This window comes from Myodes glareolus, chromosome 15 (genome assembly GCF_982192425.1).
Source record: "Myodes glareolus chromosome 15, mMyoGla1.1, whole genome shotgun sequence".
NCBI lineage: Eukaryota > Metazoa > Chordata > Mammalia > Rodentia > Cricetidae > Myodes > Myodes glareolus.
In genome coordinates, this window is record NC_142040.1 from 63,804,037 (window position 1) to 63,817,148 (window position 13,112).

At 34.5% G+C, this 13,112-nt stretch overlaps 1 protein-coding gene and 1 pseudogene across 4 annotated transcripts in view; one reads left to right on the plus strand and one right to left on the minus strand.

The window, feature by feature from the left end:
• Cdh18 (cadherin 18) overlaps positions 1 to 13,112 on the plus strand; it is an 840,836-nt gene that overhangs the window by 697,253 nt on the left and 130,471 nt on the right. The window lies entirely within an intron of this gene.
• Positions 6,766 to 7,708, minus strand: LOC125414919 (cytochrome c, somatic pseudogene; annotated as a pseudogene).

The window sequence follows — 13,112 nt, forward strand, 5'->3', positions numbered from 1 at the left end:
ACTTTTTGGGAATACACCAAAGAGTTGAATAGCTGGATATTGAGGTAGAGCAGTTCCCATGTTTCTGAGGAAAATAGCCCAACACATTGATTTCCGTAGTGACTTTACAGGTTTGCACTCCCACCAACATAGGGTAAATGTTTCCCTTATTCCACATCCTTTCCAGCGTGAGCTGCCTCTTGAGTTATTGATCTTAGCTATTATAATGTGTTAATGGGTGTAAGATGAAGCCCTCTTAATACTCTCCAGCCATTACAAATTAAAGTAAAATTGATTCAGTGTGGAAAAAAACCCTTATTTACAGTCCATTCGAGCCCTCTGAGCATTCACACAAACTATTATTTCTATGCCGCTTAAACTCTGAGTGTGGCTCATAATCTCCACAAATACAGTGCTGATTTTAACATACACTTCCCTCGCTTACCCCAGAGACTGCAGTGTTTATTATTCTTTGCGAAAACCTCATTTGTATCCTTTACTCAATTACATAAAGAAAATGAATCCTCTCTATCTTTCATCTAAAAAGGGACAAAATTAATTAGTTAATTTCTTCATGAACTTTACCAATAGGAGCTTTTTTCTGTTCTTATCTAAAATGTCTTTGTGTAGAATAAACTCCATGGAGTCTTATCCTTCAGATCTAGTTGACGATTTGGCCTTCTTTTATTTCCTCTTTTTCATGGCCATTATTTCTATGAATCGCAGTTCATTGCTTTCTGTGAGTACAAATGTGTGTGTGTGTGTGTGTGTGTGTGTGTGTGAGAGAGAGAGAGAGAGAGAGAGAGAGAGAGAGGTCATTATATACTTGTAGAGGTCAAAGTCCAGCTTACAGGAGTATATTTCTTTTCACTGTGTGGTAATCAGGAATGAAATTTGGTCAAAAGGCTTAGCAACAAGCACTTTTAGCCACTGAACCATCTTTTTGCCTGTATAAGCCACATTCTAATGTGAATTCAAAATGTGCTAGGGGTTGTCTCTCAATCCTTGATAAAGTATCTGGATAAAAATAATGGATACTCCTTGCAAAGCAGTGGATAGGTAAGATAAACTTTTTGATTCTGTTTTTTTATTTATTATTGTTATCATTAATTACATTATTTACTGGACTTATGTAAGACTTGTTATAGGAAGGTAACTCAGAAAACCATTACTTAGTAATAAGTAGGCAGAGGAAGTCACTACTGTTTTGGCCCAAATTCTTCTCTATATAGACCTTTCAAGAAATAGATAGACAGATCTATAGATCTGCTAATAAATCAGTGAATTTCGAGTAACAAAAATATATCCTTTCTATTTATTAGCTAGTGATCTTGAACACAAGTGGAATTATGAAGCAAGACTCTTAAATGTACAACTATAATGTTCTGCACATCTATTTGATTTATGGCATGAATTCTGTAGACAGAGAGTATGGATTAAAGTCATGGAATGGAATGGAAATGTGGCGAAGGAAATAAAAACCAAAAATATTTAGGATTTAGGTTCCTGCCTTATTGCTCTACTATTTATCTAAATATTGTAACACAAAAATTGGAGTTTATTTAACTGAAGTAGGTTTACATCAAATGACATTATCTGCCTGTTCAGTTAATATTCGTGAAACTCACCTAAATGGATTCAGAAAGAAATGAATGCTGGCATGGAATACTTCGCACTGCTGGCATGCCATCTAGGCAGGGATAGCACATTTTGGAGTCACCTTCATTTCTTATTTTTGGCAATTAATTAAGAAACACCATTCATTACAGGACTATGTTAAATTACCAAAGAAGAAGCCTTTCATAAATCCTTGAAGCCATGCTGAGAGCCTTGAACTGCCACTTGGATGGAATAAGCTGTGATCTTTTTTATCAACCTACAGCAAACTGACTCTGAAATCCTTGGCATTCCTTCTTGAAATTCTTTATATACTTTTATGTATTGAACAGAATTCACGTTTTAAATTACAATGATAATTTTTTGGTGTATTGGTCACATGACCTAAAAGATTAGAGAGGCATGATTTTATGGGTGAATAAAATCTTATGTGTTTATTTACAATACTAATGATAGTTCTGGGAACTATTTGATCATTAGTGACAACTTTATGTTAATCTGAAGTCCAGGTAAAATTAGACGATTAATAGATTTCGCAAACCCTTTTCAATACTACACATGGGCAGAAAAACTGAAAACGTCTAAGCACTGTCTTACACAAAATTTAAAGTAAATACAAATAGAGCATTCAAATCAGTAAGTAGAGATACTTAGTTCTCTGTACCCACATAATTTATGTTCTTCTTAAGGAAAACCATCATGTTTTTACATTTAAAGATGCTTTATATTGTTATCAGATAACTCTAAATACCCACCATTGTTTTAGGACAAAATAAAGGAAATTATTGTTTTTTATTTATTTTATTAATACTTAAAAAGTAAGTGTCTGTATATATGAGTGAGCATTTTTTTGACAATGCATGTGTATAGAGACTGAGGAGGACCACCAACACACTGTCTAGCATAGGTCACAAATTCCTGTGGTTATTGGTGCTCCTATAGCCTTATAGCCTGTTCATTTCATCAAAAGATGAGAAACTTTAGACTAGATTTTAACTTAGGAGTAAAAATTCACACCAAGGGAAAATTCGCATATATGAATTTACATATAGGGACATAATTGTATAAAGGGATACTGGGTCCTTTGCTTTTACAATGTATAAATTTATGCCTTACTTAATACATATATATATATATATATATATATATATATTCTTCATATACACAAACAAACAAAATGATTCATGGTTTGAATAAAAGTGGTCCTGATAGGCTCATACAGATTGTCATTATTTCAAGGATTAGGACATGTGGTTTTGTTGGAGTATGGGTGGCCTTATTGTAGGATTTTTTTTTCTTTAACTGGGAGTGGTGTGTGAGGTTTCAGAATTTCAATCAGACCCAGAGATTTACTCTCTCTTCCTGTTTCTTGCTAATCCGGATGTAGACCCTTAGATACCTCTCTGATGCCGTGTCTGCCTACGTGTTGCCAAGCTTCCTGCCATGATGATAATGTCCTAAACCTCTGAATCTGCAAGCCAGTCACATTGAAATGTCTTACTTTATACGAGTTGCTGCTGCATGGTGTTTCTTCACAGCAATAAAAACTCTAGCTCAGACAGAGACTATATTCCTTATTTAAAATTTATTTATAAATTATACTTTCCATGCATATATGATTCATTCATAAAGATGGCCACATACATAGTATTACATACTTTCTTTTGACTTCTTCGAATGATACTTATGTGCTTTTACTATAAAGCATTAGTAAACACTGATCAGTCTTTCAAATTCATATATGCATATGTTGTGATTGTTAAATCTCATGAAATGAACAAGATTTTAGTTTTAATTCATTAAGAATATATTCAGAGTCAGCCATGATTTATTAGTGTCCTGAAAAGAAATCAGCACATCCCCTTGGTGTTGTTTAACCAAGAGTTAGTCATGACTTGAATTCTTCACTTCTTCTTCCTTGGGTCTGCCATTATCCCTGTCTGTCTGTCGTATGAATCCGAATGTGTGCTTTCTGAAGGCTGTCCTGTAAGTGTTCTGTGTCTGTTGTCTTTCCTCTCTCCTTTGTTGAAGACTATAGAGATCATCATCTAGACACAGAGTGGCTGATACTTGACAGAGTTTTATATGAAGTGTAATAAATGACTCCCACTGGCCCAGTTAGCAAGCAGTATTACAAATATCCTTGTCTGTCAAGCTATATCTGTATGTTGTTGTGTTCAACATTTATGGTGGTCATTTATTTTATAACGTTCTTTTCAACTTGTATTTTCTGTTTTGATAAAATGATTATTGTATCATATGACAAACACACATGCATTATTCTGTGTCAGGGACATGGGAATGTATATCACTTAAGGTTACAACTCTATATTAACTTAGGCTGTAAACATTGATTACATGACAACAACAAATGATTGTCACAATATTTTCTTCATAATTTAATGAAACAGTCTGAGTACACAGGAGGAATATAGTCTTTGCTCGTGAGTAACACCACCATATTTTATTCATTCTGGCAATAAGGTGTCCCACCCAATTCTGTGAGCCCCTACTCCCCGACACTGTGTTCGCCTCACTTATCAAACCACGAGCTTGGAACAATGTCCTAGGAGTTAAAAACAGATACACACAGACACAGAGAGACCTGGATCATTTGCCCAAAAGGTAAATGTCAACTTTATTCAGCAAAATTCCACACTTGGGGGCCAAAGGACGAGAACCCCATTCCGGCTGGGAGTGAGATTGAGGTGTTGAGCTCTTGACGCCAGTGACAGGAGGAACAGGGCAGGGGGGCTCGAGCTAACTGCAGTGACAGACATTTCAGGCGCACCTGCAAGAACCCTTGTTTGCAGGTGGAATTACCATGTCAATAGAGGATAAAGCTCTCTATGCTAATTCCCTTAGCTGGTGGAGCAAGCAGAGGAGATGACAGGAAGCTTAGACTAGTGGGGTAAACAGTCTTGTAAAGCGCCTTAAGGAGCTGGGAAAGGCCTGGGATCCAACAATAAGGCCCAACAAAAGTCACAGTGTAGTCTCAGATTGTAGAGATAGGATCATAGTAATGCATCAGCATAGATTTCCTTTAGGTTTTATGGAGAAAACAATCTGTAAGTTATTAGAAAAGCAAATATCTAAAGCTTATATTCATTTGTTGCGATTAATAGGTATCAATTTATACTAATAATATAATCTGTAGTTTTTGAAAAAGTCCTTAACTGCTCTTGTTATATGGATATTTGAGACAAGTTCTTGCAATAGCTCAGACCAACAATGTGCTCACGATATAGAAAGGGGTGACCTCGAACTTTTGACAGCCTTCCTGAATCTGATTACCTAAATCCTAAGATTATAGGTAATTTATAACAAAGATACCTTTAATTTTTATTAAACTTTAAATTAGTATAATATAGATATATATTATACTAATATAATATAGATACACTTTTAACAATTTCAAAGAAGCAAAATATGGGATGTTTGATATATATATATATATATATATAGTATATATTTGGATAAATGTATATGTGAATAAATATATATATGCTAATCTTACATTTTTATATAACACCTCTTTCTTTTTGTTACTCATCTACTTAGTCTTGGAGAATGAAATGATTTTTTTTTTCTGAAATATTTTAAAATAGAAACATATTTTTACTAGAAGACAACAAATAGGTGGTAATACTACTTTTTTGAAAATTTCATTATTGATTTTAATATAAAAATAAAACTACATGTAATTGGCAGCTTTTTAAAGTTAAAAAGTAAGACTGTATAGACTTCTTTAAGTTTTTCCTTTGATTTTCTCTGCTTATCTTGTGTTCTTATTCCAAAGAAACTAACACTAGACCACAAATAAAATTTTCATAAAGTGTCTGAGAGCACACTTCTCATCCTTTTCCATGACCATGAGCTCACTTCTTCCTCTTCGCTGACCCTAGTCACAGTTTCTATAACACTGAAATATCCTGCCTCGCCTTGGATAAGAACATTTTGCCAAAAATTAATTTCCTTTGGAAACATTGGCTTGAGCAAAATTCTTTTTAAGAAGTGACTGAGAGTTGTTTTCCATCTGATTCACAACAACTCTCCTGATTTTAAAAAAAGGACCATAAATTGAATGTATTCAAAAGCAACAGCAAAACTCTATCTTAAAGCTATATATATATATATATATATATATATTTACTGATAGTATAATATTTTGTTCATTCTCAAAGGGAGATTGCCGGGCTTGATATTGTTCTGTTTGCTCATCTTTCAGGAAGGCTGTGTAATATGGTAATATGGAATCTATTTTATATGTAATAGATCATTGTTTTAGTCCTATTAAAACTTGTTAGTACATTTTATCTGACTTTCTTACCAGACTAAGATCAAACTGAATTCATACCCCTTTGATCATCTAGGTTGCATAGCAAAAAATATATTTTCAGATGAAATTACTGTTCTCTTTCACAATTTTGATCATGGAAGATGTAATACATCTATTTTTTTATTCAATAAAATGTTCTTCTGTTGATAAAAAATGTAATGAATGGTGGACATTGTTAAATACATCTTTAAATTCAAGGTTATATTTTAAAAATATTTTAGCATATAATGTGATTATGTTTCCATGCCATGATTTATGCTTGAAGTTAAGTTACTTGATAATGTTTAATCGATATCTACAAAATAACAGCATACAATTTAATGATTTATTCTGTTGTGTATCATAGACCCAGTTCTCATTTTTATTTTTATTATAATCTGTTTTAACACAGTTCCAGAGTTACATGCTTAATTTGTTACATGTGTACTTAGTAATTTTTATGATTTTATATTGAATTCCTGCTAAACAGTAAAATAATATTCCAGTAAAGAACTTCACACAGTTAGTTTATTATCAATATACTTCATATTGAATGCTGATAAACTTATTAAAAGCAAGTGTATTTATTGGACAAATAAGTTTTAAATTTAGGGTTGTGAGAAAAGAAAGAATTTACTTGTCTGCAGAGTCCTTCACAGTATATATGGACATTTTTCTATTTCCAGTAGGAAATAATTTCCGTTTAGGAAATCTAGGAATAATTCTTATTTTTTTCCAGAGAATATTTTTCATGGTATCATGAGATTACACATCCCCCATTTCCTTTAAGAAATTCAGGCTTCACAGTGTTTTTTTGTTTTTGTTTTATTTATTTATTTATTTTTTTAACATTGCTAAATATCTTTATTTGATATATTATACATAGACCACAGTAAGTGCCTTTCAATGGTAAAAGGCAGCATCCTTTGACTTAAGGAATTCTAATAAAATAACACCACTGAGTCAAGAATAGACAGTTGCCTCCTGACCTTTAGCCATTGCCTGTAACAACAGGGAGTACAAACTTTACCACAGGCGAGTCTTCTCATTTCTGAGATGGTGACAGAATTTCCCCAGTGTTTAAACATATTCATACGTCCAATTATATAAATGTAATTATAAGACCGTTTAGTAGGTTTGAGGTAACACCCCCATCTTTGTGGAAAGTAGAACTTTAATAACTAAGTCCAATCGTATCTTGAGAAAGGGAGAGCAGTGACATTGTTTATGCAACTGGAATCGTTACTTTTAAAAAAGATCAGATCCACTTTTCTACAAGTCAGTTTTACTTAAATCAGGACTGTCCAACAAAACATTGTTAGTCATTCATGATCTGAATTTTGGGGTATGAATTAAATTATGGTACACATTAAAAGTCATGAGACATTTGTTTTGTAATAAATAAGGCAGTGGAGTTACTCCTTAGTAGCCTTTTTAAGATAAGCTATTAGGTCCGCCCTCTCTCGCTTCTTCTTAATTCCAGCGAAGATCATTTTTGTTCCAGGGATGTACTTTATTTGTATTTCTCCAAATACTCCATCAGGGTGTCCTCTCCCCAGGTGATGCCTTTGTTCTTGTTGGCATCTGTGTACGAGAATCCAGCCGCCTGACCAGTCTTCCTCCCAAACAGACCGTGGAGGTTTGGTCCAGTCTTATGCTTGCCTCCCTTTTCCACAGTGTGGCACTGGGCACACTTCTGAACAAAAATCTTCTTGCCTTTCTCAACATCACCCATTTTTAATTCGCTCCCGGGTGATCAACACCACAAACGCTGCTGCTACCCGAAGACAGACGTCCCGCTCTCTCTTCACAGTGTTTTAACTTTGAAATGTTCACAAAGCTTCTTCATCGTGGTTGAACTCTACAATATATGTGTAGCAGAAATCAAAAGCAACCAATTAAAGCATCAATCATCTTTCATTGAAAGGACTAGATAAGTTTTCTAAAATCTGACAAAATATAAATGACGTCTTATGATTCACAGAAAGTTTAAAGGTATTAGAGGCAATTTAGTGGAAAAAAGACAAACACAGAAGGAGTATGAGTTTTCATACTTTAATTATGAAAGCAGATCTCAGGGGATTTCAGGACACCAGCAAGATTATAGCAAAGGATTGTATTTTCGTTCTCAAAATATTTTTAATTAGAAGGGATCACAGCAAATTATATAACATTGTAGGTAGAGTAGACTCTATTGCAATATTTTATAATTATATAGTACTAAACTTAAATTCATATGTATATATTTTATAAATTATAATAAATCTTATCACCACACATTCTGTACATGCAAGGATTTATAATGCTGTGTGCACATAATTATGAGCAATTGAATTGTTAAACAGTAGGAGCTGGGACTGTAACTATAGCGCAGTGGTGAAGAACACTTGCTGCTCTTGTGGAGAACTGGGATTGGGTAGACAATCATCAGTAACTTTAGTGCCACGGTTTCCAATACCCTCTCTGGCCTCAAAGGGCACCAGGTATGCATGTGGGGAAGATATTCTCATACACTTAAACTATTTTTTAAAGTAAGAACAAATAATTTGAAAGCATTAGGTATAGATATTTTCTGAAACAGTTGTAAATAGCGTGTAGCACCAGCATTTATATTTTATGTTTCATGAAAATGCATTAGAATATTTTAAATTATACCTTTTACAAGAGGTTTTAAACAGTTCTGCTTTCACTTAGACACAGTCCTCTGATCATATTCTGCCATTAATTCAAAACAGTACCCAATGGCCATTTGCAATATAAGGAAACACCATAAAAGCTTTACTTTGCTGACTTTAAGTAATGCTTGCATTATTGCAACAGTTAAATAGAAAATTTTCACCTATTTAATATGAGTTTTGCATAATCTCAAGCTACCTAATTTGATGTGACTTATTCCCTTGGCTCCATCAAAATAGAAAACACATTGATATGTGCTAAATATTTTATAACACTTGAGCATGTCTTACTCACTTGGGATCATCTCTGAAAGTAAGCCAGAAACTTAGCCCTACCTTCTTATGACTTTCTATACTATACTTTGGTAGTATTTTATCTTTGCAGATTTCCATATTGTTCAATACAGTTCTTCATTATTTTATATTTTTATAACTTCACATACAATACAGGTCATGAACCAAAACCTCATAATTAATATATTGGTCAAGAAAATAAAATGGAGGATGGCACGTGCCTTCAACTATATTGTTAATGTCATTGTCATGAGTGATGTAGTACAGTTAGAAAAGGTAGTTATAAGACGTTGTTAACTACCATAGCTAAAGTGAGCAGATTTCTAAACCTACCAGACCTAAAAGTTGGCAGCAATAACAAATTGTCCAATTACCTTCTTTTCGAGTTCAGGTGTACGTCACTGAAGTATTATGTCACAGCGAGAGTTCTCAGAGGATAATAGTTGCCACTATTTTCACAGCAAGAAGTAGCAATTCTGGGGACTAGATGATCCATTTGTTCTTTTTTCTCCCTGAAAATATCTATGTGATATTTCTTCTACCTCACTGTTCCCATGGAGTACATGCTTGCTCAAAATAAATGTAAATATATTAAAATAGACCTTACGGATAAGATAGTCAAATCTTGTGCTTTCAGAATGAGTTCCTCTCCCTCACTTGGGAGCGAATGGTGACCAAATGTGAAATCTGCATGCATCTTTCTACAATATTTATAATATGTATAAAAGAACAGAAAATCTAGCTCATTGAGAGGGCAGGAGTACAGTGTGAATGAGGCTCTGGGGTTGGTTTCCAGTACCCTTCCTCCACCCCAAATTAGTATGCATAGTGAATATTAAAAAAAATATAAAATTTCAAAGATTTCAAAAACATAAAAAAAGGAAGGGAATGAGTTGTTCAAACTAAATAAGTTTGATACTAGATTTCACGTATTGTCTTCAGAAAACCCAATGGGTACTATCACTTAAGAGTGATGAATTTGGATTTGAGTTTAAATGTGATTATTGGGTTGCAGTTTTCTACCAAGAAGTCAATAGAAAAAAATAATCCTCATCCATTCCTCTTCATGGTATCTCTTTTGGGAAGCAGGAGTCAACTAAAATCAGCCCCTGAATGTGTAATAAATAATCATATGGACACCAATTTTAGGCAGACCTCTGAAAAAAAAAATAAGTCACTGCTCAATCTTCCTTCTGAACTTGAATGATCGCACCATCAGGTCCCTTCGAGGAGGATCCTCTGCCATTGTGGCGCAATTGTACCTCCTATACAGCTTCACATTTTATCAGATTACATTTTTGGTTATTTATGTGTGTTTGTCAGTGTATACAATTGAAAGGCAGAAGAAAAATTTGGGGAGTTAGTTCTTTCTTTTATGTGGGTTGCAGGAATTGAAATGGGTCACCAGGTCACCTTTACCTGGGGGTCAATTTGGTTGATACAGTGCACCTCAATACCTTCAATCTCAGTCAGAACTAGTAATAATATGAGTTTGATGTGATTTTCAATGTTTCATAAAAATGAATAACTAAAGAGAAACTATGTACTCAAGAAATTAAGTACTCATTTAATTAAACACATTAGTGTTTCCTTCTAACACAAGAGGATAATAACATATTTAATATACTTCTTGAAAATACTGTAGTTGATTTAGCTGTGTATGTGTGTATTGTGTACAATCCCTCTTACTGGAAATCATTTTTTCATCCACATTTTTTTTTGCCCCACATATCCCCATTTCTTTTGTCACCAACACTGTATTATATTAGCACCTTGTTTGAATTTTGTCATTTTTTGCTTGTTTTTTTGTCTATTTTGAGGCAGGCTGCACCTGTTTAGCATACGTAGGACATGAATGCATCAGCTCACGTCTACCTCTCCATGGCTAGGATTTCAGGCAGGCTATATCACACATTTCTTGGTGCTCCTATCTCCGTAATGTCTAGTCTAGTAGGTTTCTTCAAATTTCGAGGTTATTGGAGCAACAACAATATCATCCAGTGTGGAGAGATGTTCAGAAGGTCATGAAATGTGTCCTGAATTTGCTTGGTAGGTTTTCACACAGGTGAAGCTCATGTGTTATTCTGGCTAAGTTTTGGCAGGGAAGCTCTAGGAGCCATAAAGTCAGCACCATACAGTTACAAACCTCTGTAACTGTAGCTTGCTGGAACTGAGCATGGAGCATTGACTCTTCTGGAAGGCTCCTCGCAAGTTCCTCTCTTTGGCAAGGACTTCCTCTTTTTCATACCAACAGCAAAAGCCTTTCTGCGGTTTATGCTTCCTGCATTTGAAATCTTTTTGAATTCACCTGCAGCTACCAGAAGAAAACTCCGCATTTAAAGTGATCTCTGGAAAGGTTAGATTAACCTAGGTAATTGCCTCAACTGAAGGTCAAATGATTACAGGCCTCAATTATGGCTGCAGAGACTCTGCAAATCACCTGTCCAATCCTAAAATCACAGAAGCGCAGTGGTTACCTTCAGTTCCCCAACTTCAATATCTTTTGTAGCTTTCATGTATTTGTCTCGTATTATCTTCGTGCTCCTTTAACCCAAACTAAAACACTTGTTTTATTGAAAAGAAAGTACTTCGAAAATTTGTAAAATTGTATATGTAGATTCATAGTAAAGGTAATTTTTAAGACTATTTGGTCTTCATACTTTAGCCAAATTGATAGATAGCATTTAAAAAAAATGCACTTTGCAAAGGATTGCCACAATTGAACCAGTCTTGGAAGCAGTAGTTGAGTCAGGGTACAGTGCCCCATTTCCAACCACAACTGCCTGTTGACATCCCATTTCCCTTAAGGACCTGAATTCAAACTAAGATGGATCTTCGGTTTTGCATCTGAAACTCAGTCAGTATGTACTGTTAGGAAGCAGAACTGATGTTTATCATTTAGTTTATTAATTAAGGACAATTTTTACATTCATAGTAATTAAATTACTTTATTGTGGTTTTTATCTTTGGCAATTTCATACATTCATATGAAAATTGTGGTCATGCTTTTACCATTCACACTTTCTTGTCTGATGCCAAATATTATTAGTTTTGTTGTTGTTTATCCAGTCCTTTTCCTTGCCTTTATTTGTTGTTTTGGTAACGTCTATATTCTTTCTTTATTTATTTATTTTATTAATTTATAAAAATTTCCACTTCTGCCCCTCCTCGCAATACCCTCCCACTCCCCCCATTCCCTCTCCTCCTCCCTCTCCAGTCCTAAGAGCAGTCAGGGTTTCCTGCCCTGTGGGAAGTTCAAGTTCCTCCCCTATCCCTCCAGGTCTAGGAAGGTGAGCAATCAAACAAACTAGGATCCCAAAAAGCCAGTACATGCAGAGGAAACAAGGTCCCAGTGCCATTATCAATGGCTTCTCAGACAGTCCCCATGCCAGCCACATTCAGAGAATCCGGTTTGATCACATGCTCGTTCTTCTTAACATACTAACCTTAAATGGAAGCCAGGAAACTCTAGCATCATTATTAGTGAGAATATTTTCAGGAATTGAAAGCAATCAGAAAATGACTCAAATGTTTGAAAAAAACCAATGTTTATGTTGGTTTTTACATATATACAAAAATATAACATTGCAAGTTATAGTTTGTTCAGACACACTATTGTATCTAAAGCTATACTACAGCAGCATCAACAAATAGAGAAGGAAATTTGACGAAGCCAAGTGCAGTGCACAGCTTAATTCAAGTGTATTGCTATTACAAATTTTCTGGAACTGAATAGAAGAAAATAATTTAACAAAATAAATAAATTTTCTCATAGTTTCAGTAAGTTCAAAATCAAGCTGATGGTGATATTGGTGTCTGGTGAGAAACTGTACTCTCTAGTCTCCAGGCCTGTGTGCTCACATGATGAGAGTCAGAAATGTAATGAGAAAAATATGGTGTGAAGGGATCACTTCATACCTTCTTGAAGGCATCCTTTTATATTTAAAAGTAATAGTAATTAACATTCTTGATATCTCAGGGATTTTATATTTTCAAAGGTACTTTCCTGCATAATTAAATATTAGAACGGTGTAAGAAAAGAACTCTTAGTCCACTTTTCCTTGCATTTAAACTTTATTAGAGAACTTGCTCAGAAACACAAAGGTAATGAGTTCAATAGATCAGCAGTCAGTGGTTCATCACGTCACCCTCTTTGCTAATACAGGAGAATGAACATAGTTTGTCATGAATGTGAGTCAAGCTCTCTACTGCTGAGTCCCAGCCCCACC